Here is a 27,253-nt window from a genome sequence, read left to right on the forward strand (position 1 = left end):
TAATTGAGAGTTGACGAGGGAAAAAAAATGGTGCAAATCAACAAGAAAAAAATGTAAAAGTAAATAAATAAAAGGATGAGGGGAAATTCTTGAATTGACGCTTAAAATGAATTCGGGTCCAGAAAAGCCACACTGCTTCACAGGACGGGGCAGTTTAAAAGAATAAAGCGAAAGGAACATGGCGGGTGCGATCATACCAGCACTAATGCACCGGATCCCATCAGAACTCCGAAGTTAAGCGTGCTTGGGCGAGAGTAGTACTAGGATGGGTGACCCCCTGGGAAGTCCTCGTGTTGCACCCCTCCCTTTTTTGTTTCGAAATCCAAATTTCCCCTTCGTTCTTTATGCTGTAGTAATTTAGCTCCGTCGGAACGATTGCTTTATATTTTGCTTCTAATCGAAGCATGAAGGCGGATCTGAAGGCGCGAGACAAGTCAGGAACGGTACGGCTGGATCGAAGCCCGGATCGTCGGTCAAAGTTGTCGGCGCAAATGTATAAGCGCAAGCGTGAAGGATCACTTTCAGGATAATTGAGAGTTGTGCGACGAGGGAAAAAAAAGGTGCAAAGCAACAAGAAAAAAATATAAAAGTAAATAAATAAAAGGATGAGAGGAAATTCATGAATTGACGCTTAGAATGAATTCGGGTCCAGAAAAGCCAAACTGCTTCACAGGACGTGACAGTTTAAAAGAATAAAGCGAAAGGAACATGGCGGGTGCGATCAAACCAGCACTAATGCACCGGATCCCATCAGAACTTCGAAGCTAAGCGTGCTTGGGCGACAGTAGTACTAGGATGGGTGACCCTAGGCCGGTCAACGGGTCGGGTCTACACCCGGATCCGGATCGGATCCCTGAAATTTTTGCGGGTATGGGTAGGGATTTAATTCCGTTATCCGGATCCGGATCCGTTTTTTCAAAGAAAAAAACGGGTCGGATACGGAATATAGTATTCCGACCCGTATTAGACCCGGATCCGGATATAAATGATTTAATAATTTATAAAAAATATATATTATCAATATAATTTGATTAGGATGATGTATTTGAGTAAAATCAATTTGATTTATTTTCTTATTTGGTTTTTTCTTTGCATTAGCTAGAAATTTGTTTACAAATATATCTTTTTCTCTTTTTTGTTAGAAATTACAAATTTTGGCAAATTTGTTCGGGTAGACCCGACCCGGATCCGAGACTCGCCGGGTCCGGATCCGGAACACCGAATAAAAGACCCGTCGGGTAAACGGGTCGGATCCGGGTCCGGTTCCGGAATAATGAATTCCGGCCCGGACCCCGGCCCGTTGACATCCCCAAGGTGACCCCCTGGGAAATCCTCGTGTTGCACCCCTCCCTTTTTTGTTTCGAAATCCAAATTTCCCCTTCGTTCTTTATGCTGTAGTAATTTAGCTCCGTCGGAACGATTGCTTTATATTTTGCTTCTCATCGAAGCATGAAGGCGGATCTGAAGGCGCGAGACAAGTCAGGAACGGTACGGCTGGATCGAAGCCCGGATCGTCGGTCAAAGTTGTCGGCGCAAATGTATAAGCGCAAGCGTGAAGGATCAATTTCAGGATAATTGAGACTTGTTCGACGAGGGAAAAAAAAGGTGCAAAGCAACAAGAAAAAAATATAAAAGTAAATAAATAAAAGGATGAGAGGAAATTCATGAATTGACGCTTAGAATGAATTCGGGTCCAGAAAAGCCAAACTGCTTCACAGGACGTGACAGTTTAAAAGAATAAAGCGAAAGGAACATGGCGGGTGCGATCATACCAGCACTAATGCACCGGATCCCATCAGAACTTCGAAGTTAAGCGTGCTTGGGCGACAGTAGTACCAGGATGGGTGACCCTAGGCCGGTCAACGGGTCGGGTCTACACCCGGATCCGGATCGGATCCCTGAAATTTTTGCGGGTATGGGTAGGGATTTAATTCCGTTATCCGGATCCGGATCCGTTTTTTCAAACAAAAAAACGGGTCGGATACGGAATATAGTATTCCGACCCGTATTAGACCCGGATCCGGATATAAATGATTTAATAATTTATAAAAAATATATATTATCAATATAATTTGATTAGGATGATGTATTTGAGTAAAATCAATTTGATTTATTTTCTTATTTGGTTTTTTCTTTGCATTAGCTAGAAATTTGTTTACAAATATATCTTTTTCTCTTTTTTGTTAGAAATTATAAATTTTGGCAAATTTGTTCGGGTAGACCCGACCCGGATCCGAGACTCGCCGGGTCCGGATCCGGAACACAGAATAAAAGACCCGTCGGGTAAACGGGTCGGATCCGGGTCCGGGTCCGGAATAATGAATTCCGGCCCGGACCCGGCCCGTTGACACCCCTAGGTGACCCCCTGGGAAATCCTCGTGTTGCACCCCTCCCTTTTTTGTTTCGAAATCCAAATTTCCCCTTCGTTCTTTATGCTGTAGTAATTTAGCTCCGTCGGAACGATTGCTTTATATTTTGCTTCTCATCGAAGCATGAAGGCGGATCTGAAGGCGCGAGACAAGTCAGGAACGGTACGGCTGGATCGAAGCCCGGATCGTCGGTCAAAGTTGTCGGCGCAAATGTATAAGCGCAAGCGTGAAGGATCAATTTCAGGATAATTGAGAGTTGCGCGACGAGGGAAAAAAAAATGGTGCAAATCAACAAGAAAAAAATGTAAAAGTAAATAAATAAAAGGATGAGAGGAAATTCTTGAATTGACGCTTAAAATGAATTCGGGTCCAGAAAAGCCACACTGCTTCACAGGACGGGGCAGTTTAAAAGAATAAAGCGAAAGGAACATGGCGGGTGCGATCATACCAGCACTAATGCACCGGATCCCATCAGAACTCCGAAGTTAAGCGTGCTTGGGCGAGAGTAGTACTAGGATGGGTGACCCCCTGGGAAGTCCTCGTGTTGCACCCCTCCCTTTTTTGTTTCGAAATCCAAATTTCCCCTTCGTTCTTTATGCTGTAGTAATTTAGCTCCGTCGGAACGATTGCTTTATATTTTGCTTCTCATCGAAGCATGAAGGCGGATCTGAAGGCGCGAGACAAGTCAGGAACGGTACGGCTGGATCGAAGCCCGGATCGTCGGTCAAAGTTGTCGGCGCAAATGTATAAGCGCAAGCGTGAAGGATCAATTTCAGGATAATTGAGAGTTGTTCGACGAGGGAAAAAAAAGGTGCAAAGCAACAAGAAAAAAATATAAAAGTAAATAAATAAAAGGATGAGAGGAAATTCATGAATTGACGCTTAGAATGAATTCGGGTCCAGAAAAGCCAAACTGCTTCACAGGACGTGACAGTTTAAAAGAATAAAGCGAAAGGAACATGGCGGGTGCGATCATACCAGCACTAATGCACCGGATCCCATCAGAACTTCGAAGTTAAGCGTGCTTGGGCGACAGTAGTACCAGGATGGGTGACCCTAGGCCGGTCAACGGGTCGGGTCTACACCCGGATCCGGATCGGATCCCTGAAATTTTTGCGGGTATGGGTAGGGATTTAATTCCGTTATCCGGATCCGGATCCGTTTTTTCAAACAAAAAAACGGGTCGGATACGGAATATAGTATTCCGACCCGTATTAGACCCGGATCCGGATATAAATGATTTAATAATTTATAAAAAATATATATTATCAATATAATTTGATTAGGATGATGTATTTGAGTAAAATCAATTTGATTTATTTTCTTATTTGGTTTTTTCTTTGCATTAGCTAGAAATTTGTTTACAAATATATCTTTTTCTCTTTTTTGTTAGAAATTATAAATTTTGGCAAATTTGTTCGGGTAGACCCGACCCGGATCCGAGACTCGCCGGGTCCGGATCCGGAACACAGAATAAAAGACCCGTCGGGTAAACGGGTCGGATCCGGGTCCGGGTCCGGAATAATGAATTCCGGCCCGGACCCGGCCCGTTGACACCCCTAGGTGACCCCCTGGGAAATCCTCGTGTTGCACCCCTCCCTTTTTTGTTTCGAAATCCAAATTTCCCCTTCGTTCTTTATGCTGTAGTAATTTAGCTCCGTCGGAACAATTGCTTTATATTTTGCTTCTCATCGAAGCATGAAGGCGGATCTGAAGGCGCGAGACAAGTCAGGAACGGTACGGCTGGATCGAAGCCCGGATCGTCGGTCAAAGTTGTCGGCGCAAATGTATAAGCGCAAGCGTGAAGGATCAATTTCAGGATAATTGAGAGTTGCGCGACGAGGGAAAAAAAAATGGTGCAAATCAACAAGAAAAAAATGTAAAAGTAAATAAATAAAAGGATGAGGGGAAATTCTTGAATTGACGCTTAAAATGAATTCGGGTCCAGAAAAGCCACACTGCTTCACAGGACGGGGCAGTTTAAAAGAATAAAGCGAAAGGAACATGGCGGGTGCGATCATACCAGCACTAATGCACCGGATCCCATCAGAACTCCGAAGTTAAGCGTGCTTGGGCGAGAGTAGTACTAGGATGGGTGACCCCCTGGGAAGTCCTCGTGTTGCACCCCTCCCTTTTTTGTTTCGAAATCCAAATTTCCCCTTCGTTCTTTATGCTGTAGTAATTTAGCTCCGTCGGAACGATTGCTTTATATTTTGCTTCTCATCGAAGCATGAAGGCGGATCTGAAGGCGCGAGACAAGTCAGGAACGGTACGGCTGGATCGAAGCCCGGATCGTCGGTCAAAGTTGTCGGCGCAAATGTATAAGCGCAAGCGTGAAGGATCAATTTCAGGATAATTGAGACTTGTTCGACGAGGGAAAAAAAAGGTGCAAAGCAACAAGAAAAAAATATAAAAGTAAATAAATAAAAGGATGAGAGGAAATTCATGAATTGACGCTTAGAATGAATTCGGGTCCAGAAAAGCCAAACTGCTTCACAGGACGTGACAGTTTAAAAGAATAAAGCGAAAGGAACATGGCGGGTGCGATCATACCAGCACTAATGCACCGGATCCCATCAGAACTTCGAAGTTAAGCGTGCTTGGGCGACAGTAGTACTAGGATGGGTGACCCTAGGCCGGTCAACGGGTCGGGTCTACACCCGGATCCGGATCGGATCCCTGAAATTTTTGCGGGTATGGGTAGGGATTTAATTCCGTTATCCGGATCCGGATCCGTTTTTTCAAACAAAAAAACGGGTCGGATACGGAATATAGTATTCCGACCCGTATTAGACCCGGATCCGGATATAAATGATTTAATAATTTATAAAAAATATATATTATCAATATAATTTGATTAGGATGATGTATTTGAGTAAAATCAATTTGATTTATTTTCTTATTTGGTTTTTTCTTTGCATTAGCTAGAAATTTGTTTACAAATATATCTTTTTCTCTTTTTTGTTAGAAATTATAAATTTTGGCAAATTTGTTCGGGTAGACCCGACCCGGATCCGAGACTCGCCGGGTCCGGATCCGGAACACCGAATAAAAGACCCGTCGGGTAAACGGGTCGGATCCGGGTCCGGGTCCGGAATAATGAATTCCGGCCCGGACCCCGGCCCGTTGACACCCCTAGGTGACCCCCTGGGAAATTCTCGTGTTGCACCCCTCCCTTTTTTGTTTCGAAATCCAAATTTCCCCTTCGTTCTTTATGCTGTAGTAATTTAGCTCCGTCGGAACGATTGCTTTATATTTTGCTTCTCATCGAAGCATGAAGGCGGATCTGAAGGCGCGAGACAAGTCAGGAACGGTACGGCTGGATCGAAGCCCGGATCGTCGGTCAAAGTTGTCGGCGCAAATGTATAAGCGCAAGCGTGAAGGATCAATTTCAGGATAATTGAGAGTTGACGAGGGAAAAAAAATGGTGCAAATCAACAAGAAAAAAATGTAAAAGTAAATAAATAAAAGGATGAGGGGAAATTCTTGAATTGACGCTTAAAATGAATTCGGGTCCAGAAAAGCCACACTGCTTCACAGGACGGGGCAGTTTAAAAGAATAAAGCGAAAGGAACATGGCGGGTGCGATCATACCAGCACTAATGCACCGGATCCCATCAGAACTCCGAAGTTAAGCGTGCTTGGGCGAGAGTAGTACTAGGATGGGTGACCCCCTGGGAAGTCCTCGTGTTGCACCCCTCCCTTTTTTGTTTCGAAATCCAAATTTCCCCTTCGTTCTTTATGCTGTAGTAATTTAGCTCCGTCGGAACGATTGCTTTATATTTTGCATCTCATCGAAGCATGAAGGCGGATCTGAAGGCGCGAGACAAGTCAGGAACGGTACGGCTGGATCGAAGCCCGGATCGTCGGTCAAAGTTGTCGGCGCAAATGTATAAGCGCAAGCGTGAAGGATCAATTTCAGGATAATTGAGAGTTGTTCGACGAGGGAAAAAAAAGGTGCAAAGCAACAAGAAAAAAATATAAAAGTAAATAAATAAAAGGATGAGAGGAAATTCATGAATTGACGCTTAGAATGAATTCGGGTCCAGAAAAGCCAAACTGCTTCACAGGACGTGACAGTTTAAAAGAATAAAGCGAAAGGAACATGGCGGGTGCGATCAAACCAGCACTAATGCACCGGATCCCATCAGAACTTCGAAGCTAAGCGTGCTTGGGCGACAGTAGTACTAGGATGGCTGACCCTAGGCCGGTCAACGGGTCGGGTCTACACCCGGATCCGGATCGGATCCCTGAAATTTTTGCGGGTATGGGTAGGGATTTAATTCCGTTATCCGGATCCGGATCCGTTTTTTCAAACAAAAAAACGGGTCGGATACGGAATATAGTATTCCGACCCGTATTAGACCCGGATCCGGATATAAATGATTTAATAATTTATAAAAAATATATATTATCAATATAATTTGATTAGGATGATGTATTTGAGTAAAATCAATTTGATTTATTTTCTTATTTGGTTTTTTCTTTGCATTAACTAGAAATTTGTTTACAAATATATCTTTTTCTCTTTTTTGTTAGAAATTACAAATTTTGGCAAATTTGTTCGGGTAGACCCGACCCGGATCCGAGACTCGCCGGGTCCGGATCCGGAACACCGAATAAAAGACCCGTCGGGTAAACGGGTCGGATCCGGGTCCGGTTCCGGAATAATGAATTCCGGCCCGGACCCCGGCCCGTTGACACCCCTAGGTGACCCCCTGGGAAATCCTCGTGTTGCACCCCTCCCTTTTTTGTTTCGAAATCCAAATTTCCCCTTCGTTCTTTATGCTGTAGTAATTTAGCTCCGTCGGAACGATTGCTTTATATTTTGCTTCTCATCGAAGCATGAAGGCGGATCTGAAGGCGCGAGACAAGTCAGGAACGGTACGGCTGGATCGAAGCCCGGATCGTCGGTCAAAGTTGTCGGCGCAAATGTATAAGCGCAAGCGTGAAGGATCAATTTCAGGATAATTGAGAGTTGCGCGACGAGGGAAAAAAAATGGTGCAAATCAACAAGAAAAAAATGTAAAAGTAAATAAATAAAAGGATGAGGGGAAATTCTTGAATTGACGCTTAAAATGAATTCGGGTCCAGAAAAGCCACACTGCTTCACAGGACGGGGCAGTTTAAAAGAATAAAGCGAAAGGAACATGGCGGGTGCGATCATACCAGCACTAATGCACCGGATCCCATCAGAACTACGAAGTTAAGCGTGCTTGGGCGAGAGTAGTACTAGGATGGGTGACCCCCTGGGAAGTCCTCGTGTTGCACCCCTCCCTTTTTTGTTTCGAAATCCAAATTTCCCCTTCGTTCTTTATGCTGTAGTAATTTAGCTCCGTCGGAACGATTGCTTTATATTTTGCTTCTCATCGAAGCATGAAGGCGGATCTGAAGGCGCGAGACAAGTCAGGAACGGTACGGCTGGATCGAATCCCGGATCGTCGGTCAAAGTTGTCGGCGCAAATGTATAAGCGCAAGCGTGAAGGATCAATTTCAGGATAATTGAGACTTGTTCGACGAGGGAAAAAAAAGGTGCAAAGCAACAAGAAAAAAATATAAAAGTAAATAAATAAAAGGATGAGAGGAAATTCATGAATTGACGCTTAGAATGAATTCGGGTCCAGAAAAGCCAAACTGCTTCACAGGACGTGACAGTTTAAAAGAATAAAGCGAAAGGAACATGGCGGGTGCGATCATACCAGCACTAATGCACCGGATCCCATCAGAACTTCGAAGTTAAGCGTGCTTGGGCGACAGTAGTACCAGGATGGGTGACCCTAGGCCGGTCAACGGGTCGGGTCTACACCCGGATCCGGATCGGATCCCTGAAATTTTTGCGGGTATGGGTAGGGATTTAATTCCGTTATCCGGATCCGGATCCGTTTTTTCAAACAAAAAAACGGGTCGGATACGGAATATAGTATTCCGACCCGTATTAGACCCGGATCCGGATATAAATGATTTAATAATTTATAAAAAATATATATTATCAATATAATTTGATTAGGATGATGTATTTGAGTAAAATCAATTTGATTTATTTTCTTATTTGGTTTTTTCTTTGCATTAGCTAGAAATTTGTTTACAAATATATCTTTTTCTCTTTTTTGTTAGAAATTATAAATTTTGGCAAATTTGTTCGGGTAGACCCGACCCGGATCCGAGACTCGCCGGGTCCGGATCCGGAACACAGAATAAAAGACCCGTCGGGTAAACGGGTCGGATCCGGGTCCGGGTCCGGAATAATGAATTCCGGCCCGGACCCGGCCCGTTGACACCCCTAGGTGACCCCCTGGGAAATCCTCGTGTTGCACCCCTCCCTTTTTTGTTTCGAAATCCAAATTTCCCCTTCGTTCTTTATGCTGTAGTAATTTAGCTCCGTCGGAACGATTGCTTTATATTTTGCTTCTCATCGAAGCATGAAGGCGGATCTGAAGGCGCGAGACAAGTCAGGAACGGTACGGCTGGATCGAAGCCCGGATCGTCGGTCAAAGTTGTCGGCGCAAATGTATAAGCGCAAGCGTGAAGGATCAATTTCAGGATAATTGAGAGTTGCGCGACGAGGGAAAAAAAAATGGTGCAAATCAACAAGAAAAAAATGTAAAAGTAAATAAATAAAAGGATGAGAGGAAATTCTTGAATTGACGCTTAAAATGAATTCGGGTCCAGAAAAGCCACACTGCTTCACAGGACGGGGCAGTTTAAAAGAATAAAGCGAAAGGAACATGGCGGGTGCGATCATACCAGCACTAATGCACCGGATCCCATCAGAACTCCGAAGTTAAGCGTGCTTGGGCGAGAGTAGTACTAGGATGGGTGACCCCCTGGGAAGTCCTCGTGTTGCACCCCTCCCTTTTTTGTTTCGAAATCCAAATTTCCCCTTCGTTCTTTATGCTGTAGTAATTTAGCTCCGTCGAAACGATTGCTTTATATTTTGCTTCTCATCGAAGCATGAAGGCGGATCTGAAGGCGCGAGACAAGTCAGGAACGGTACGGCTGGATCGAAGCCCGGATCGTCGGTCAAAGTTGTCGGCGCAAATGTATAAGCGCAAGCGTGAAGGATCAATTTCAGGATAATTGAGAGTTGTTCGACGAGGGAAAAAAAAGGTGCAAAGCAACAAGAAAAAAATATAAAAGTAAATAAATAAAAGGATGAGAGGAAATTCATGAATTGACGCTTAGAATGAATTCGGGTCCAGAAAAGCCAAACTGCTTCACAGGACGTGACAGTTTAAAAGAATAAAGCGAAAGGAACATGGCGGGTGCGATCATACCAGCACTAATGCACCGGATCCCATCAGAACTTCGAAGTTAAGCGTGCTTGGGCGACAGTAGTACCAGGATGGGTGACCCTAGGCCGGTCAACGGGTCGGGTCTACACCCGGATCCGGATCGGATCCCTGAAATTTTTGCGGGTATGGGTAGGGATTTAATTCCGTTATCCGGATCCGGATCCGTTTTTTCAAACAAAAAAACGGGTCGGATACGGAATATAGTATTCCGACCCGTATTAGACCCGGATCCATATATAAATGATTTAATAATTTATAAAAAATATATATTATCAATATAATTTGATTAGGATGATGTATTTGAGTAAAATCAATTTGATTTATTTTCTTATTTGGTTTTTTCTTTGCATTAGCTAGAAATTTGTTTACAAATATATCTTTTTCTCTTTTTTGTTAGAAATTATAAATTTTGGCAAATTTGTTCGGGTAGACCCGACCCGGATCCGAGACTCGCCGGGTCCGGATCCGGAACACAGAATAAAAGACCCGTCGGGTAAACGGGTCGGATCCGGGTCCGGGTCCGGAATAATGAATTCCGGCCCGGACCCGGCCCGTTGACACCCCTAGGTGACCCCCTGGGAAATCCTCGTGTTGCACCCCTCCCTTTTTTGTTTCGAAATCCAAATTTCCCCTTCGTTCTTTATGCTGTAGTAATTTAGCTCCGTCGGAACAATTGCTTTATATTTTGCTTCTCATCGAAGCATGAAGGCGGATCTGAAGGCGCGAGACAAGTCAGGAACGGTACGGCTGGATCGAAGCCCGGATCGTCGGTCAAAGTTGTCGGCGCAAATGTATAAGCGCAAGCGTGAAGGATCAATTTCAGGATAATTGAGAGTTGCGCGACGAGGGAAAAAAAAATGGTGCAAATCAACAAGAAAAAAATGTAAAAGTAAATAAATAAAAGGATGAGGGGAAATTCTTGAATTGACGCTTAAAATGAATTCGGGTCCAGAAAAGCCACACTGCTTCACAGGACGGGGCAGTTTAAAAGAATAAAGCGAAAGGAACATGGCGGGTGCGATCATACCAGCACTAATGCACCGGATCCCATCAGAACTCCGAAGTTAAGCGTGCTTGGGCGAGAGTAGTACTAGGATGGGTGACCCCCTGGGAAGTCCTCGTGTTGCACCCCTCCCTTTTTTGTTTCGAAATCCAAATTTCCCCTTCGTTCTTTATGCTGTAGTAATTTAGCTCCGTCGGAACGATTGCTTTATATTTTGCATCTCATCGAAGCATGAAGGCGGATCTGAAGGCGCGAGACAAGTCAGGAACGGTACGGCTGGATCGAAGCCCGGATCGTCGGTCAAAGTTGTCGGCGCAAATGTATAAGCGCAAGCGTGAAGGATCAATTTCAGGATAATTGAGACTTGTTCGACGAGGGAAAAAAAAGGTGCAAAGCAACAAGAAAAAAATATAAAAGTAAATAAATAAAAGGATGAGAGGAAATTCATGAATTGACGCTTAGAATGAATTCGGGTCCAGAAAAGCCAAACTGCTTCACAGGACGTGACAGTTTAAAAGAATAAAGCGAAAGGAACATGGCGGGTGCGATCATACCAGCACTAATGCACCGGATCCCATCAGAACTTCGAAGTTAAGCGTGCTTGGGCGACAGTAGTACTAGGATGGGTGACCCTAGGCCGGTCAACGGGTCGGGTCTACACCCGGATCCGGATCGGATCCCTGAAATTTTTGCGGGTATGGGTAGGGATTTAATTCCGTTATCCGGATCCGGATCCGTTTTTTCAAACAAAAAAACGGGTCGGATACGGAATATAGTATTCCGACCCGTATTAGACCCGGATCCGGATATAAATGATTTAATAATTTATAAAAAATATATATTATCAATATAATTTGATTAGGATGATGTATTTGAGTAAAATCAATTTGATTTATTTTCTTATTTGGTTTTTTCTTTGCATTAGCTAGAAATTTGTTTACAAATATATCTTTTTCTCTTTTTTGTTAGAAATTATAAATTTTGGCAAATTTGTTCGGGTAGACCCGACCCGGATCCGAGACTCGCCGGGTCCGGATCCGGAACACAGAATAAAAGACCCGTCGGGTAAACGGGTCGGATCCGGGTCCGGGTCCGGAATAATGAATTCCGGCCCGGACCCGGCCCGTTGACACCCCTAGGTGACCCCCTGGGAAATCCTCGTGTTGCACCCCTCCCTTTTTTGTTTCGAAATCCAAATTTCCCCTTCGTTCTTTATGCTGTAGTAATTTAGCTCCGTCGGAACGATTGCTTTATATTTTGCTTCTCATCGAAGCATGAAGGCGGATCTGAAGGCGCGAGACAAGTCAGGAACGGTACGGCTGGATCGAAGCCCGGATCGTCGGTCAAAGTTGTCGGCGCAAATGTATAAGCGCAAGCGTGAAGGATCAATTTCAGGATAATTGAGAGTTGCGCGACGAGGGAAAAAAAAATGGTGCAAATCAACAAGAAAAAAATGTAAAAGTAAATAAATAAAAGGATGAGGGGAAATTCTTGAATTGACGCTTAAAATGAATTCGGGTCCAGAAAAGCCACACTGCTTCACAGGACGGGGCAGTTTAAAAGAATAAAGCGAAAGGAACATGGCGGGTGCGATCATACCAGCACTAATGCACCGGATCCCATCAGAACTCCGAAGTTAAGCGTGCTTGGGCGAGAGTAGTACTAGGATGGGTGACCCCCTGGGAAGTCCTCGTGTTGCACCCCTCCCTTTTTTGTTTCGAAATCCAAATTTCCCCTTCGTTCTTTATGCTGTAGTAATTTAGCTCCGTCGGAACGATTGCTTTATATTTTGCTTCTCATCGAAGCATGAAGGCGGATCTGAAGGCGCGAGACAAGTCAGGAACGGTACGGCTGGATCGAAGCCCGGATCGTCGGTCAAAGTTGTCGGCGCAAATGTATAAGCGCAAGCGTGAAGGATCAATTTCAGGATAATTGAGACTTGTTCGACGAGGGAAAAAAAAGGTGCAAAGCAACAAGAAAAAAATATAAAAGTAAATAAATAAAAGGATGAGAGGAAATTCATGAATTGACGCTTAGAATGAATTCGGGTCCAGAAAAGCCAAACTGCTTCACAGGACGTGACAGTTTAAAAGAATAAAGCGAAAGGAACATGGCGGGTGCGATCATACCAGCACTAATGCACCGGATCCCATCAGAACTTCGAAGTTAAGCGTGTTTGGGCGACAGTAGTACTAGGATGGGTGACCCTAGGCCGGTCAACGGGTCGGGTCTACACCCGGATCCGGATCGGATCCCTGAAATTTTTGCGGGTATGGGTAGGGATTTAATTCCGTTATCCGGATCCGGATCCGTTTTTTCAAACAAAAAAACGGGTCGGATACGGAATATAGTATTCCGACCCGTATTAGACCCGGATCCGGATATAAATGATTTAATAATTTATAAAAAATATATATTATCAATATAATTTGATTAGGATGATGTATTTGAGTAAAATCAATTTGATTTATTTTCTTATTTGGTTTTTTCTTTGCATTAGCTAGAAATTTGTTTACAAATATATCTTTTTCTCTTTTTTGTTAGAAATTATAAATTTTGGCAAATTTGTTCGGGTAGACCCGACCCGGATCCGAGACTCGCCGGGTCCGGATCCGGAACACCGAATAAAAGACCCGTCGGGTAAACGGGTCGGATCCGGGTCCGGGTCCGGAATAATGAATTCCGGCCCGGACCCCGGCCCGTTGACACCCCTAGGTGACCCCCTGGGAAATCCTCGTGTTGCACCCCTCCCTTTTTTGTTTCGAAATCCAAATTTCCCCTTCGTTCTTTATGCTGTAGTAATTTAGCTCCGTCGGAACGATTGCTTTATATTTTGCTTCTCATCGAAGCATGAAGGCGGATCTGAAGGCGCGAGACAAGTCAGGAACGGTACGGCTGGATCGAAGCCCGGATCGTCGGTCAAAGTTGTCGGCGCAAATGTATAAGCGCAAGCGTGAAGGATCAATTTCAGGATAATTGAGAGTTGACGAGGGAAAAAAAATGGTGCAAATCAACAAGAAAAAAATGTAAAAGTAAATAAATAAAAGGATGAGGGGAAATTCTTGAATTGACGCTTAAAATGAATTCGGGTCCAGAAAAGCCACACTGCTTCACAGGACGGGGCAGTTTAAAAGAATAAAGCGAAAGGAACATGGCGGGTGCGATCATACCAGCACTAATGCACCGGATCCCATCAGAACTCCGAAGTTAAGCGTGTTTGGGCGAGAGTAGTACTAGGATGGGTGACCCCCTGGGAAGTCCTCGTGTTGCACCCCTCCCTTTTTTGTTTCGAAATCCAAATTTCCCCTTCGTTCTTTATGCTGTAGTAATTTAGCTCCGTCGGAACGATTGCTTTATATTTTGCATCTCATCGAAGCATGAAGGCGGATCTGAAGGCGCGAGACAAGTCAGGAACGGTACGGCTGGATCGAAGCCCGGATCGTCGGTCAAAGTTGTCGGCGCAAATGTATAAGCGCAAGCGTGAAGGATCAATTTCAGGATAATTGAGAGTTGTTCGACGAGGGAAAAAAAAGGTGCAAAGCAACAAGAAAAAAATATAAAAGTAAATAAATAAAAGGATGAGAGGAAATTCATGAATTGACGCTTAGAATGAATTCGGGTCCAGAAAAGCCAAACTGCTTCACAGGACGTGACAGTTTAAAAGAATAAAGCGAAAGGAACATGGCGGGTGCGATCAAACCAGCACTAATGCACCGGATCCCATCAGAACTTCGAAGCTAAGCGTGCTTGGGCGACAGTAGTACTAGGATGGCTGACCCTAGGCCGGTCAACGGGTCGGGTCTACACCCGGATCCGGATCGGATCCCTGAAATTTTTGCGGGTATGGGTAGGGATTTAATTCCGTTATCCGGATCCGGATCCGTTTTTTCAAACAAAAAAACGGGTCGGATACGGAATATAGTATTCCGACCCGTATTAGACCCGGATCCGGATATAAATGATTTAATAATTTATAAAAAATATATATTATCAATATAATTTGATTAGGATGATGTATTTGAGTAAAATCAATTTGATTTATTTTCTTATTTGGTTTTTTCTTTGCATTAGCTAGAAATTTGTTTACAAATATATCTTTTTCTCTTTTTTGTTAGAAATTACAAATTTTGGCAAATTTGTTCGGGTAGACCCGACCCGGATCCGAGACTCGCCGGGTCCGGATCCGGAACACCGAATAAAAGACCCGTCGGGTAAACGGGTCGGATCCGGGTCCGGTTCCGGAATAATGAATTCCGGCCCGGACCCCGGCCCGTTGACACCCCTAGGTGACCCCCTGGGAAATCCTCGTATTGCACCCCTCCCTTTTTTGTTTCGAAATCCAAATTTCCCCTTCGTTCTTTATGCTGTAGTAATTTAGCTCCGTCGGAACGATTGCTTTATATTTTGCTTCTCATCGAAGCATGAAGGCGGATCTGAAGGCGCGAGACAAGTCAGGAACGGTACGGCTGGATCGAAGCCCGGATCGTCGGTCAAAGTTGTCGGCGCAAATGTATAAGCGCAAGCGTGAAGGATCAATTTCAGGATAATTGAGAGTTGCGCGACGAGGGAAAAAAAATGGTGCAAATCAACAAGAAAAAAATGTAAAAGTAAATAAATAAAAGGATGAGGGGAAATTCTTGAATTGACGCTTAAAATGAATTCGGGTCCAGAAAAGCCACACTGCTTCACAGGACGGGGCAGTTTAAAAGAATAAAGCGAAAGGAACATGGCGGGTGCGATCATACCAGCACTAATGCACCGGATCCCATCAGAACTACGAAGTTAAGCGTGCTTGGGCGAGAGTAGTACTAGGATGGGTGACCCCCTGGGAAGTCCTCGTGTTGCACCCCTCCCTTTTTTGTTTCGAAATCCAAATTTCCCCTTCGTTCTTTATGCTGTAGTAATTTAGCTCCGTCGGAACGATTGCTTTATATTTTGCTTCTCATCGAAGCATGAAGGCGGATCTGAAGGCGCGAGACAAGTCAGGAACGGTACGGCTGGATCGAAGCCCGGATCGTCGATCAAAGTTGTCGGCGCAAATGTATAAGCGCAAGCGTGAAGGATCAATTTCAGGATAATTGAGACTTGTTCGACGAGGGAAAAAAAAGGTGCAAAGCAACAAGAAAAAAATATAAAAGTAAATAAATAAAAGGATGAGAGGAAATTCATGAATTGACGCTTAGAATGAATTCGGGTCCAGAAAAGCCAAACTGCTTCACAGGACGTGACAGTTTAAAAGAATAAAGCGAAAGGAACATGGCGGGTGCGATCATACCAGCACTAATGCACCGGATCCCATCAGAACTTCGAAGTTAAGTGTGCTTGGGCGACAGTAGTACCAGGATGGGTGACCCTAGGCCGGTCAACGGGTCGGGTCTACACCCGGATCCGGATCGGATCCCTGAAATTTTTGCGGGTATGGGTAGGGATTTAATTCCGTTATCCGGATCCGGATCCGTTTTTTCAAACAAAAAAACGGGTCGGATACGGAATATAGTATTCCGACCCGTATTAGACCCGGATCCGGATATAAATGATTTAATAATTTATAAAAAATATATATTATCAATATAATTTGATTAGGATGATGTATTTGAGTAAAATCAATTTGATTTATTTTCTTATTTGGTTTTTTCTTTGCATTAGCTAGAAATTTGTTTACAAATATATCTTTTTCTCTTTTTTGTTAGAAATTATAAATTTTGGCAAATTTGTTCGGGTAGACCCGACCCGGATCCGAGACTCGCCGGGTCCGGATCCGGAACACAGAATAAAAGACCCGTCGGGTAAACGGGTCGGATCCGGGTCCGGGTCCGGAATAATGAATTCCGGCCCGGACCCGGCCCGTTGACACCCCTAGGTGACCCCCTGGGAAATCCTCGTGTTGCACCCCTCCCTTTTTTGTTTCGAAATCCAAATTTCCCCTTCGTTCTTTATGCTGTAGTAATTTAGCTCCGTCGGAACGATTGCTTTATATTTTGCTTCTCATCGAAGCATGAAGGCGGATCTGAAGGCGCGAGACAAGTCAGGAACGGTACGGCTGGATCGAAGCCCGGATCGTCGGTCAAAGTTGTCGGCGCAAATGTATAAGCGCAAGCGTGAAGGATCAATTTCAGGATAATTGAGAGTTGCGCGACGAGGGAAAAAAAAATGGTGCAAATCAACAAGAAAAAAATGTAAAAGTAAATAAATAAAAGGATGAGAGGAAATTCTTGAATTGACGCTTAAAATGAATTCGGGTCCAGAAAAGCCACACTGCTTCACAGGACGGGGCAGTTTAAAAGAATAAAGCGAAAGGAACATGGCGGGTGCGATCATACCAGCACTAATGCACCGGATCCCATCAGAACTCCGAAGTTAAGCGTGCTTGGGCGAGAGTAGTACTAGGATGGGTGACCCCCTGGGAAGTCCTCGTGTTGCACCCCTCCCTTTTTTGTTTCGAAATCCAAATTTCCCCTTCGTTCTTTATGCTGTAGTAATTTAGCTCCGTCGAAACGATTGCTTTATATTTTGCTTCTCATCGAAGCATGAAGGCGGATCTGAAGGCGCGAGACAAGTCAGGAACGGTACGGCTGGATCGAAGCCCGGATCGTCGGTCAAAGTTGTCGGCGCAAATGTATAAGCGCAAGCGTGAAGGATCAATTTCAGGATAATTGAGAGTTGTTCGACGAGGGAAAAAAAAGGTGCAAAGCAACAAGAAAAAAATATAAAAGTAAATAAATAAAAGGATGAGAGGAAATTCATGAATTGACGCTTAGAATGAATTCGGGTCCAGAAAAGCCAAACTGCTTCACAGGACGTGACAGTTTAAAAGAATAAAGCGAAAGGAACATGGCGGGTGCGATCATACCAGCACTAATGCACCGGATCCCATCAGAACTTCGAAGTTAAGCGTGCTTGGGCGACAGTAGTACCAGGATGGGTGACCCTAGGCCGGTCAACGGGTCGGGTCTACACCCGGATCCGGATCGGATCCCTGAAATTTTTGCGGGTATGGGTAGGGATTTAATTCCGTTATCCGGATCCGGATCCGTTTTTTCAAACAGAAAAACGGGTCGGATACGGAATATAGTATTCCGACCCGTGTTAGACCCGGATCCGGATATAAATGATTTAATAATTTATAAAAAATATATATTATCAATATAATTTGATTAGGATGATGTATTTGAGTAAAATCAATTTGATTTATTTTCTTATTTGGTTTTTTCTTTGCATTAGCTAGAAATTTGTTTACAAATATATCTTTTTCTCTTTTTTGTTAGAAATTATAAATTTTGGCAAATTTGTTCGGGTAGACCCGACCCGGATCCGAGACTCGCCGGGTCCGGATCCGGAACACCGAATAAAAGACCCGTCGGGTAAACGGGTCGGATCCGGGTCCGGGTCCGGAATAATGAATTCCGGCCCGGACCCGGCCCGTTGACACCCCTAGGTGACCCCCTGGGAAATCCTCGTGTTGCACCCCTCCCTTTTTTGTTTCGAAATCCAAATTTCCCCTTCGTTCTTTATGCTGTAGTAATTTAGCTCCGTCGGAACAATTGCTTTATATTTTGCTTCTCATCGAAGCATGAAGGCGGATCTGAAGGCGCGAGACAAGTCAGGAACGGTACGGCTGGATCGAAGCCCGGATCGTCGGTCAAAGTTGTCGGCGCAAATGTATAAGCGCAAGCGTGAAGGATCAATTTCAGGATAATTGAGAGTTGCGCGACGAGGGAAAAAAAAATGGTGCAAATCAACAAGAAAAAAATGTAAAAGTAAATAAATAAAAGGATGAGGGGAAATTCTTGAATTGACGCTTAAAATGAATTCGGGTCCAGAAAAGCCACACTGCTTCACAGGACGGGGCAGTTTAAAAGAATAAAGCGAAAGGAACATGGCGGGTGCGATCATACCAGCACTAATGCACCGGATCCCATCAGAACTCCGAAGTTAAGCGTGCTTGGGCGAGAGTAGTACTAGGATGGGTGACCCCCTGGGAAGTCCTCGTGTTGCACCCCTCCCTTTTTTGTTTCGAAATCCAAATTTCCCCTTCGTTCTTTATGCTGTAGTAATTTAGCTCCGTCGGAACGATTGCTTTATATTTTGCTTCTCATCGAAGCATGAAGGCGGATCTGAAGGCGCGAGACAAGTCAGGAACGGTACGGCTGGATCGAAGCCCGGATCGTCGGTCAAAGTTGTCGGCGCAAATGTATAAGCGCAAGCGTGAAGGATCAATTTCAGGATAATTGAGACTTGTTCGACGAGGGAAAAAAAAGGTGCAAAGCAACAAGAAAAAAATATAAAAGTAAATAAATAAAAGGATGAGAGGAAATTCATGAATTGACGCTTAGAATGAATTCGGGTCCAGAAAAGCCAAACTGCTTCACAGGACGTGACAGTTTAAAAGAATAAAGCGAAAGGAACATGGCGGGTGCGATCATACCAGCACTAATGCACCGGATCCCATCAGAACTTCGAAGTTAAGCGTGCTTGGGCGACAGTAGTACTAGGATGGGTGACCCTAGGCCGGTCAACGGGTCGGGTCTACACCCGGATCCGGATCGAATCCCTGAAATTTTTGCGGGTATGGGTAGGGATTTAATTCCGTTATCCGGATCCGGATCCGTTTTTTCAAACAAAAAAACGGGTCGGATACGGAATATAGTATTCCGACCCGTATTAGACCCGGATCCGGATATAAATGATTTAATAATTTATAAAAAATATATATTATCAATATAATTTGATTAGGATGATGTATTTGAGTAAAATCAATTTGATTTATTTTCTTATTTGGTTTTTTCTTTGCATTAGCTAGAAATTTGTTTACAAATATATCTTTTTCTCTTTTTTGTTAGAAATTATAAATTTTGGCAAATTTGTTCGGGTAGACCCGACCCGGATCCGAGACTCGCCGGGTCCGGATCCGGAACACAGAATAAAAGACCCGTCGGGTAAACGGGTCGGATCCGGGTCCGGGTCCGGAATAATGAATTCCGGCCGGACCCGGCCCGTTGACACCCCTAGGTGACCCCCTGGGAAATCCTCGTGTTGCACCCCTCCCTTTTTTGTTTCGAAATCCAAATTTCCCCTTCGTTCTTTATGCTGTAGTAATTTAGCGCCGTCGGAACGATTGCTTTATATTTTGCTTCTCATCGAAGCATGAAGGCGGATCTGAAGGCGCGAGACAAGTCAGGAACGGTACGGCTGGATCGAAGCCCGGATCGTCGGTCAAAGTTGTCGGCGCAAATGTATAAGCGCAAGCGTGAAGGATCAATTTCAGGATAATTGAGAGTTGCGCGACGAGGGAAAAAAAAATGGTGCAAATCAACAAGAAAAAAATGTAAAAGTAAATAAATAAAAGGATGAGGGGAAATTCTTGAATTGACGCTTAAAATGAATTCGGGTCCAGAAAAGCCACACTGCTTCACAGGACGGGGCAGTTTAAAAGAATAAAGCGAAAGGAACATGGCGGGTGCGATCATACCAGCACTAATGCATCGGATCCCATCAGAACTCCGAAGTTAAGCGTGCTTGGGCGAGAGTAGTACTAGGATGGGTGACACCCTGGGAAGTCCTCGTGTTGCACCCCTCCCTTTTTTGTTTCGAAATCCAAATTTCCCCTTCGTTCTTTATGCTGTAGTAATTTAGCTCCGTCGGAACGATTGCTTTATATTTTGCTTCTCATCGAAGCATGAAGGCGGATCTGAAGGCGCGAGACAAGTCAGGAACGGTACGGCTGGATCGAAGCCCGGATCGTCGGTCAAAGTTGTCGGCGCAAATGTATAAGCGCAAGCGTGAAGGATCAATTTCAGGATAATTGAGAGTTGTTCGACGAGGGAAAAAAAAGGTGCAAAGCATCAAGAAAAAAATATAAAAGTAAATAAATAAAAGGATGAGAGGAAATTCATGAATTGACGCTTAGAATGAATTCGGGTCCAGAAAAGCCAAACTGCTTCACAGGACGTGACAGTTTAAAAGAATAAAGCGAAAGGAACATGGCGGGTGCGATCAAACCAGCACTAATGCACCGGATCCCATCAGAACTTCGAAGTTAAGCGTGCTTGGGCGACAGTAGTACTAGGATGGGTGACCCTAGGCCGGTCAACGGGTCGGGTCTACACCCGGATCCGGATCGGATCCCTGAAATTTTTGCGGGTATGGGTAGGGATTTAATTCCGTTATCCGGATCCGGATCCGTTTTTTCAAACAAAAAAACGGGTCGGATACGGAATATAGTATTCCGACCCGTATTAGACCCGGATCCGGATATAAATGATTTAATAATTTATAAAAAATATATATTATCAATATAATTTGATTAGGATGATGTATTTGAGTAAAATCAATTTGATTTATTTTCTTATTTGGTTTTTTCTTTGCATTAGCTAGAAATTTGTTTACAAATATATCTTTTTCTCTTTTTTGTTAGAAATTATAAATTTTGGCAAATTTGTTCGGGTAGACCCGACCCGGATCCGAGACTCGCCGGGTCCGGATCCGGAACACCGAATAAAAGACCCGTCGGGTAAACTGGTCGGATCCGGGTCCGGGTCCGGGTCCGGAATAATGAATTCCGGCCCGGACCCCGGCCCGTTGACACCCCTAGGTGACCCCCTGGGAAATCCTCGTGTTGCACCCCTCCCTTTTTTGTTTCGAAATCCAAATTTCCCCTTCGTTCTTTATGCTGTAGTAATTTAGCTCCGTCGGAACGATTGCTTTATATTTTGCTTCTCATCGAAGCATGAAAGCGGATCTGAAGGCGCGAGACAAGTCAGGAACGGTACGGCTGGATCGAAGCCCGGATCGTCGGTCAAAGTTGTCGGCGCAAATGTATAAGCGCAAGCGTGAAGGATCAATTTCAGGATAATTGAGAGTTGCGCGACGAGGGAAAAAAAATGGTGCAAATCAACAAGAAAAAAATGTAAAAGTAAATAAATAAAAGGATGAGGGGAAATTCTTGAATTGACGCTTAAAATGAATTCGGGTCCAGAAAAGCCACACTGCTTCACAGGACGGGGCAGTTTAAAAGAATAAAGCGAAAGGAACATGGCGGGTGCGATCATACCAGCACTAATGCACCGGATCCCATCAGAACTCCGAAGTTAAGCGTGCTTGGGCGAGAGTAGTACTAGGATGGGTGACCCCCTGGGAAGTCCTCGTGTTGCACCCCTCCCTTTTTTGTTTCGAAATCCAAATTTCCCCTTCGTTCTTTATGCTGTAGTAATTTAGCTCCGTCGGAACGATTGCTTTATATTTTGCTTCTCATCGAAGCATGAAGGCGGATCTGAAGGCGCGAGACAAGTCAGGAACGGTACGGCTGGATCGAAGCCCGGATCGTCGGTCAAAGTTGTCGGCGCAAATGTATAAGCGCAAGCGTTAAGGATCAATTTCAGGATAATTGAGACTTGTTCGACGAGGGAAAAAAAAGGTGCAAAGCAACAAGAAAAAAATATAAAAGTAAATAAATAAAAGGATGAGAGGAAATTCATGAATTGACGCTTAGAATGAATTCGGGTCCAGAAAAGCCAAACTGCTTCACAGGACGTGACAGTTTAAAAGAATAAAGCGAAAGGAACATGGCGGGTGCGATCATACCAGCACTAATGCACCGGATCCCATCAGAACTTCGAAGTTAAGCGTGCTTGGGCGACAGTAGTACTAGGATGGGTGACCCTAGGCCGGTCAACGGGTCGGGTCTACACCCGGATCCGGATCGGATCCCTGAAATTTTTGCGGGTATGGGTAGGGATTTAATTCCGTTATCCGGATCCGGATCCGTTTTTTCAAACAAAAAAACGGGTCGGATACGGAATATAGTATTCCGACCCGTATTAGACCCGGATCCGGATATAAATGATTTAATAATTTATAAAAAATATATATTATCAATATAATTTGATTAGGATGATGTATTTGAGTAAAATCAATTTGATTTATTTTCTTATTTGGTTTTTTCTTTGCATTAGCTAGAAATTTGTTTACAAATATATCTTTTTCTCTTTTTTGTTAGAAATTATAAATTTTGGCAAATTTGTTCGGGTAGACCCGACCCGGATCCGAGACTCGCCGGGTCCGGATCCGGAACACAGAATAAAAGACCCGTCGGGTAAACGGGTCGGATCCGGGTCCGGGTCCGGAATAATGAATTCCGGCCGGACCCGGCCCGTTGACACCCCTAGGTGACCCCCTGGGAAATCCTCGTGTTGCACCCCTCCCTTTTTTGTTTCGAAATCCAAATTTCCCCTTCGTTCTTTATGCTGTAGTAATTTAGCGCCGTCGGAACGATTGCTTTATATTTTGCTTCTCATCGAAGCATGAAGGCGGATCTGAAGGCGCGAGACAAGTCAGGAACGGTACGGCTGGATCGAAGCCCGGATCGTCGGTCAAAGTTGTCGGCGCAAATGTATAAGCGCAAGCGTGAAGGATCAATTTCAGGATAATTGAGAGTTGCGCGACGAGGGAAAAAAAAATGGTGCAAATCAACAAGAAAAAAATGTAAAAGTAAATAAATAAAAGGATGAGGGGAAATTCTTGAATTGACGCTTAAAATGAATTCGGGTCCAGAAAAGCCACACTGCTTCACAGGACGGGGCAGTTTAAAAGAATAAAGCGAAAGGAACATGGCGGGTGCGATCATACCAGCACTAATGCATCGGATCCCATCAGAACTCCGAAGTTAAGCGTGCTTGGGCGAGAGTAGTACTAGGATGGGTGACACCCTGGGAAGTCCTCGTGTTGCACCCCTCCCTTTTTTGTTTCGAAATCCAAATTTCCCCTTCGTTCTTTATGCTGTAGTAATTTAGCTCCGTCGGAACGATTGCTTTATATTTTGCTTCTCATCGAAGCATGAAGGCGGATCTGAAGGCGCGAGACAAGTCAGGAACGGTACGGCTGGATCGAAGCCCGGATCGTCGGTCAAAGTTGTCGGCGCAAATGTATAAGCGCAAGCGTGAAGGATCAATTTCAGGATAATTGAGAGTTGTTCGACGAGGGAAAAAAAAGGTGCAAAGCATCAAGAAAAAAATATAAAAGTAAATAAATAAAAGGATGAGAGGAAATTCATGAATTGACGCTTAGAATGAATTCGGGTCCAGAAAAGCCAAACTGCTTCACAGGACGTGACAGTTTAAAAGAATAAAGCGAAAGGAACATGGCGGGTGCGATCAAACCAGCACTAATGCACCGGATCCCATCAGAACTTCGAAGTTAAGCGTGCTTGGGCGACAGTAGTACTAGGATGGGTGACCCTAGGCCGGTCAACGGGTCGGGTCTACACCCGGATCCGGATCGGATCCCTGAAATTTTTGCGGGTATGGGTAGGGATTTAATTCCGTTATCCGGATCCGGATCCGTTTTTTCAAACAAAAAAACGGGTCGGATACGGAATATAGTATTCCGACCCGTATTAGACCCGGATCCGGATATAAATGATTTAATAATTTATAAAAAATATATATTATCAATATAATTTGATTAGGATGATGTATTTGAGTAAAATCAATTTGATTTATTTTCTTATTTGGTTTTTTCTTTGCATTAGCTAGAAATTTGTTTACAAATATATCTTTTTCTCTTTTTTGTTAGAAATTATAAATTTTGGCAAATTTGTTCGGGTAGACCCGACCCGGATCCGAGACTCGCCGGGTCCGGATCCGGAACACCGAATAAAAGACCCGTCGGGTAAACTGGTCGGATCCGGGTCCGGGTCCGGGTCCGGAATAATGAATTCCGGCCCGGACCCCGGCCCGTTGACACCCCTAGGTGACCCCCTGGGAAATCCTCGTGTTGCACCCCTCCCTTTTTTGTTTCGAAATCCAAATTTCCCCTTCGTTCTTTATGCTGTAGTAATTTAGCTCCGTCGGAACGATTGCTTTATATTTTGCTTCTCATCGAAGCATGAAAGCGGATCTGAAGGCGCGAGAAAGTCAGGAACGGTACGGCTGGATCGAAGCCCGGATCGTCGGTCAAAGTTGTCGGCGCAAATGTATAAGCGCAAGCGTGAAGGATCAATTTCAGGATAATTGAGAGTTGCGCGACGAGGGAAAAAAAATGGTGCAAATCAACAAGAAAAAAATGTAAAAGTAAATAAATAAAAGGATGAGGGGAAATTCTTGAATTGACGCTTAAAATGAATTCGGGTCCAGAAAAGCCACACTGCTTCACAGGACGGGGCAGTTTAAAAGAATAAAGCGAAAGGAACATGGCGGGTGCGATCATACCAGCACTAATGCACCGGATCCCATCAGAACTCCGAAGTTAAGCGTGCTTGGGCGAGAGTAGTACTAGGATGGGTGACCCCCTGGGAAGTCCTCGTGTTGCACCCCTCCCTTTTTTGTTTCGAAATCCAAATTTCCCCTTCGTTCTTTATGCTGTAGTAATTTAGCTCCGTCGGAACGATTGCTTTATATTTTGCTTCTCATCGAAGCATGAAGGCGGATCTGAAGGCGCGAGACAAGTCAGGAACGGTACGGCTGGATCGAAGCCCGGATCGTCGGTCAAAGTTGTCGGCGCAAATGTATAAGCGCAAGCGTTAAGGATCAATTTCAGGATAATTGAGACTTGTTCGACGAGGGAAAAAAAAGGTGCAAAGCAACAAGAAAAAAATATAAAAGTAAATAAATAAAAGGATGAGAGGAAATTCATGAATTGACGCTTAGAATGAATTCGGGTCCAGAAAAGCCAAACTGCTTCACAGGACGTGACAGTTTAAAAGAATAAAGCGAAAGGAACATGGCGGGTGCGATCATACCAGCACTAATGCACCGGATCCCATCAGAACTTCGAAGTTAAGCGTGCTTGGGCGACAGTAGTACTAGGATGGGTGACCCTAGGCCGGTCAACGGGTCGGGTCTACACCCGGATCCGGATCGGATCCCTGAAATTTTTGCGGGTATGGGTAGGGATTTAATTCCGTTATCCGGATCCGGATCCGTTTTTTCAAACAAAAAAACGGGTCGGATACGGAATATAGTATTCCGACCCGTATTAGACCCGGATCCGGATATAAATGATTTAATAATTTATAAAAAATATATATTATCAATATAATTTGATTAGGATGATGTATTTGAGTAAAATCAATTTGATTTATTTTCTTATTTGGTTTTTTCTTTGCATTAGCTAGAAATTTGTTTACAAATATATCTTTTTCTCTTTTTTGTTAGAAATTATAAATTTTGGCAAATTTGTTCGGGTAGACCCGACCCGGATCCGAGACTCGCCGGGTCCGGATCCGGAACACAGAATAAAAGACCCGTCGGGTAAACGGGTCGGATCCGGGTCCGGGTCCGGAATAATGAATTCCGGCCGGACCCGGCCCGTTGACACCCCTAGGTGACCCCCTGGGAAATCCTCGTGTTGCACCCCTCCCTTTTTTGTTTCGAAATCCAAATTTCCCCTTCGTTCTTTATGCTGTAGTAATTTAGCGCCGTCGGAACGATTGCTTTATATTTTGCTTCTCATCGAAGCATGAAGGCGGATCTGAAGGCGCGAGACAAGTCAGGAACGGTACGGCTGGATCGAAGCCCGGATCGTCGGTCAAAGTTGTCGGCGCAAATGTATAAGCGCAAGCGTGAAGGATCAATTTCAGGATAATTGAGAGTTGCGCGACGAGGGAAAAAAAAATGGTGCAAATCAACAAGAAAAAAATGTAAAAGTAAATAAATAAAAGGATGAGGGGAAATTCTTGAATTGACGCTTAAAATGAATTCGGGTCCAGAAAAGCCACACTGCTTCACAGGACGGGGCAGTTTAAAAGAATAAAGCGAAAGGAACATGGCGGGTGCGATCATACCAGCACTAATGCATCGGATCCCATCAGAACTCCGAAGTTAAGCGTGCTTGGGCGAGAGTAGTACTAGGATGGGTGACACCCTGGGAAGTCCTCGTGTTGCACCCCTCCCTTTTTTGTTTCGAAATCCAAATTTCCCCTTCGTTCTTTATGCTGTAGTAATTTAGCTCCGTCGGAACGATTGCTTTATATTTTGCTTCTCATCGAAGCATGAAGGCGGATCTGAAGGCGCGAGACAAGTCAGGAACGGTACGGCTGGATCGAAGCCCGGATCGTCGGTCAAAGTTGTCGGCGCAAATGTATAAGCGCAAGCGTGAAGGATCAATTTCAGGATAATTGAGAGTTGTTCGACGAGGGAAAAAAAAGGTGCAAAGCATCAAGAAAAAAATATAAAAGTAAATAAATAAAAGGATGAGAGGAAATTCATGAATTGACGCTTAGAATGAATTCGGGTCCAGAAAAGCCAAACTGCTTCACAGGACGTGACAGTTTAAAAGAATAAAGCGAAAGGAACATGGCGGGTGCGATCAAACCAGCACTAATGCACCGGATCCCATCAGAACTTCGAAGTTAAGCGTGCTTGGGCGACAGTAGTACTAGGATGGGTGACCCTAGGCCGGTCAACGGGTCGGGTCTACACCCGGATCCGGATCGGATCCCTGAAATTTTTGCGGGTATGGGTAGGGATTTAATTCCGTTATCCGGATCCGGATCCGTTTTTTCAAACAAAAAAACGGGTCGGATACGGAATATAGTATTCCGACCCGTATTAGACCCGGATCCGGATATAAATGATTTAATAATTTATAAAAAA

At 44.3% G+C, this 27,253-nt stretch overlaps 17 non-coding genes and 18 pseudogenes across 17 annotated transcripts; all 35 read left to right on the top strand.

Moving 5' to 3' along the window:
* Window positions 1–183: 183 nt before the first annotated feature.
* Window positions 184–302, top strand: LOC140017220 (5S ribosomal RNA). The gene has a single exon (XR_011823533.1). It is a non-coding gene; the product is annotated as a 5S ribosomal RNA (ribosomal RNA).
* A 411-nt stretch (window positions 303–713) lies between these two features.
* LOC140020664 (5S ribosomal RNA) lies at window positions 714–831 on the top strand (annotated as a pseudogene).
* Window positions 832–1,758: 927 nt separating this feature from the next.
* LOC140020162 (5S ribosomal RNA) lies at window positions 1,759–1,876 on the top strand (annotated as a pseudogene).
* A 927-nt stretch (window positions 1,877–2,803) lies between these two features.
* Window positions 2,804–2,922, top strand: LOC140017221 (5S ribosomal RNA). The gene has a single exon (XR_011823534.1). It is a non-coding gene; the product is annotated as a 5S ribosomal RNA (ribosomal RNA).
* Window positions 2,923–3,333: 411 nt separating this feature from the next.
* On the top strand, window positions 3,334–3,451 carry LOC140020163 (5S ribosomal RNA; annotated as a pseudogene).
* A 927-nt stretch (window positions 3,452–4,378) lies between these two features.
* LOC140017222 (5S ribosomal RNA) lies at window positions 4,379–4,497 on the top strand. The gene has a single exon (XR_011823535.1). It is a non-coding gene; the product is annotated as a 5S ribosomal RNA (ribosomal RNA).
* Window positions 4,498–4,908: 411 nt separating this feature from the next.
* LOC140019799 (5S ribosomal RNA) lies at window positions 4,909–5,026 on the top strand (annotated as a pseudogene).
* Window positions 5,027–5,949: 923 nt separating this feature from the next.
* On the top strand, window positions 5,950–6,068 carry LOC140017223 (5S ribosomal RNA). The gene has a single exon (XR_011823536.1). It is a non-coding gene; the product is annotated as a 5S ribosomal RNA (ribosomal RNA).
* Window positions 6,069–6,479: 411 nt separating this feature from the next.
* On the top strand, window positions 6,480–6,597 carry LOC140020782 (5S ribosomal RNA; annotated as a pseudogene).
* A 927-nt stretch (window positions 6,598–7,524) lies between these two features.
* Window positions 7,525–7,643, top strand: LOC140017971 (5S ribosomal RNA). Its single transcript, XR_011824276.1, has one exon. It is a non-coding gene; the product is annotated as a 5S ribosomal RNA (ribosomal RNA).
* Window positions 7,644–8,054: 411 nt separating this feature from the next.
* LOC140020164 (5S ribosomal RNA) lies at window positions 8,055–8,172 on the top strand (annotated as a pseudogene).
* Window positions 8,173–9,099: 927 nt separating this feature from the next.
* Window positions 9,100–9,218, top strand: LOC140017224 (5S ribosomal RNA). The gene has a single exon (XR_011823537.1). It is a non-coding gene; the product is annotated as a 5S ribosomal RNA (ribosomal RNA).
* Window positions 9,219–9,629: 411 nt separating this feature from the next.
* LOC140020165 (5S ribosomal RNA) lies at window positions 9,630–9,747 on the top strand (annotated as a pseudogene).
* A 927-nt stretch (window positions 9,748–10,674) lies between these two features.
* On the top strand, window positions 10,675–10,793 carry LOC140017225 (5S ribosomal RNA). Its single transcript, XR_011823538.1, has one exon. It is a non-coding gene; the product is annotated as a 5S ribosomal RNA (ribosomal RNA).
* A 411-nt stretch (window positions 10,794–11,204) lies between these two features.
* LOC140019800 (5S ribosomal RNA) lies at window positions 11,205–11,322 on the top strand (annotated as a pseudogene).
* A 927-nt stretch (window positions 11,323–12,249) lies between these two features.
* Window positions 12,250–12,368, top strand: LOC140017227 (5S ribosomal RNA). The gene has a single exon (XR_011823540.1). It is a non-coding gene; the product is annotated as a 5S ribosomal RNA (ribosomal RNA).
* A 411-nt stretch (window positions 12,369–12,779) lies between these two features.
* Window positions 12,780–12,897, top strand: LOC140020557 (5S ribosomal RNA; annotated as a pseudogene).
* Window positions 12,898–13,820: 923 nt separating this feature from the next.
* LOC140017649 (5S ribosomal RNA) lies at window positions 13,821–13,939 on the top strand. The gene has a single exon (XR_011823956.1). It is a non-coding gene; the product is annotated as a 5S ribosomal RNA (ribosomal RNA).
* A 411-nt stretch (window positions 13,940–14,350) lies between these two features.
* On the top strand, window positions 14,351–14,468 carry LOC140020783 (5S ribosomal RNA; annotated as a pseudogene).
* A 927-nt stretch (window positions 14,469–15,395) lies between these two features.
* LOC140017972 (5S ribosomal RNA) lies at window positions 15,396–15,514 on the top strand. The gene has a single exon (XR_011824277.1). It is a non-coding gene; the product is annotated as a 5S ribosomal RNA (ribosomal RNA).
* Window positions 15,515–15,925: 411 nt separating this feature from the next.
* LOC140020516 (5S ribosomal RNA) lies at window positions 15,926–16,043 on the top strand (annotated as a pseudogene).
* A 927-nt stretch (window positions 16,044–16,970) lies between these two features.
* LOC140017228 (5S ribosomal RNA) lies at window positions 16,971–17,089 on the top strand. Its single transcript, XR_011823541.1, has one exon. It is a non-coding gene; the product is annotated as a 5S ribosomal RNA (ribosomal RNA).
* Window positions 17,090–17,500: 411 nt separating this feature from the next.
* LOC140020166 (5S ribosomal RNA) lies at window positions 17,501–17,618 on the top strand (annotated as a pseudogene).
* Window positions 17,619–18,545: 927 nt separating this feature from the next.
* LOC140017229 (5S ribosomal RNA) lies at window positions 18,546–18,664 on the top strand. The gene has a single exon (XR_011823542.1). It is a non-coding gene; the product is annotated as a 5S ribosomal RNA (ribosomal RNA).
* Window positions 18,665–19,075: 411 nt separating this feature from the next.
* On the top strand, window positions 19,076–19,193 carry LOC140019801 (5S ribosomal RNA; annotated as a pseudogene).
* A 926-nt stretch (window positions 19,194–20,119) lies between these two features.
* On the top strand, window positions 20,120–20,238 carry LOC140018107 (5S ribosomal RNA). The gene has a single exon (XR_011824410.1). It is a non-coding gene; the product is annotated as a 5S ribosomal RNA (ribosomal RNA).
* Window positions 20,239–20,649: 411 nt separating this feature from the next.
* LOC140020517 (5S ribosomal RNA) lies at window positions 20,650–20,767 on the top strand (annotated as a pseudogene).
* A 933-nt stretch (window positions 20,768–21,700) lies between these two features.
* LOC140017230 (5S ribosomal RNA) lies at window positions 21,701–21,819 on the top strand. The gene has a single exon (XR_011823543.1). It is a non-coding gene; the product is annotated as a 5S ribosomal RNA (ribosomal RNA).
* Window positions 21,820–22,230: 411 nt separating this feature from the next.
* LOC140019802 (5S ribosomal RNA) lies at window positions 22,231–22,348 on the top strand (annotated as a pseudogene).
* Window positions 22,349–23,274: 926 nt separating this feature from the next.
* Window positions 23,275–23,393, top strand: LOC140018108 (5S ribosomal RNA). Its single transcript, XR_011824411.1, has one exon. It is a non-coding gene; the product is annotated as a 5S ribosomal RNA (ribosomal RNA).
* A 411-nt stretch (window positions 23,394–23,804) lies between these two features.
* LOC140020518 (5S ribosomal RNA) lies at window positions 23,805–23,922 on the top strand (annotated as a pseudogene).
* Window positions 23,923–24,854: 932 nt separating this feature from the next.
* Window positions 24,855–24,973, top strand: LOC140017231 (5S ribosomal RNA). The gene has a single exon (XR_011823544.1). It is a non-coding gene; the product is annotated as a 5S ribosomal RNA (ribosomal RNA).
* A 411-nt stretch (window positions 24,974–25,384) lies between these two features.
* On the top strand, window positions 25,385–25,502 carry LOC140019803 (5S ribosomal RNA; annotated as a pseudogene).
* Window positions 25,503–26,428: 926 nt separating this feature from the next.
* Window positions 26,429–26,547, top strand: LOC140018109 (5S ribosomal RNA). The gene has a single exon (XR_011824412.1). It is a non-coding gene; the product is annotated as a 5S ribosomal RNA (ribosomal RNA).
* A 411-nt stretch (window positions 26,548–26,958) lies between these two features.
* Window positions 26,959–27,076, top strand: LOC140020519 (5S ribosomal RNA; annotated as a pseudogene).
* The last annotated feature ends 177 nt before the right edge of the window (window positions 27,077–27,253 follow it).

The sequence above is a fragment of the Coffea arabica genome, chromosome 11c, assembly GCF_036785885.1.
Source record: "Coffea arabica cultivar ET-39 chromosome 11c, Coffea Arabica ET-39 HiFi, whole genome shotgun sequence".
NCBI lineage: Eukaryota > Viridiplantae > Streptophyta > Magnoliopsida > Gentianales > Rubiaceae > Coffea > Coffea arabica.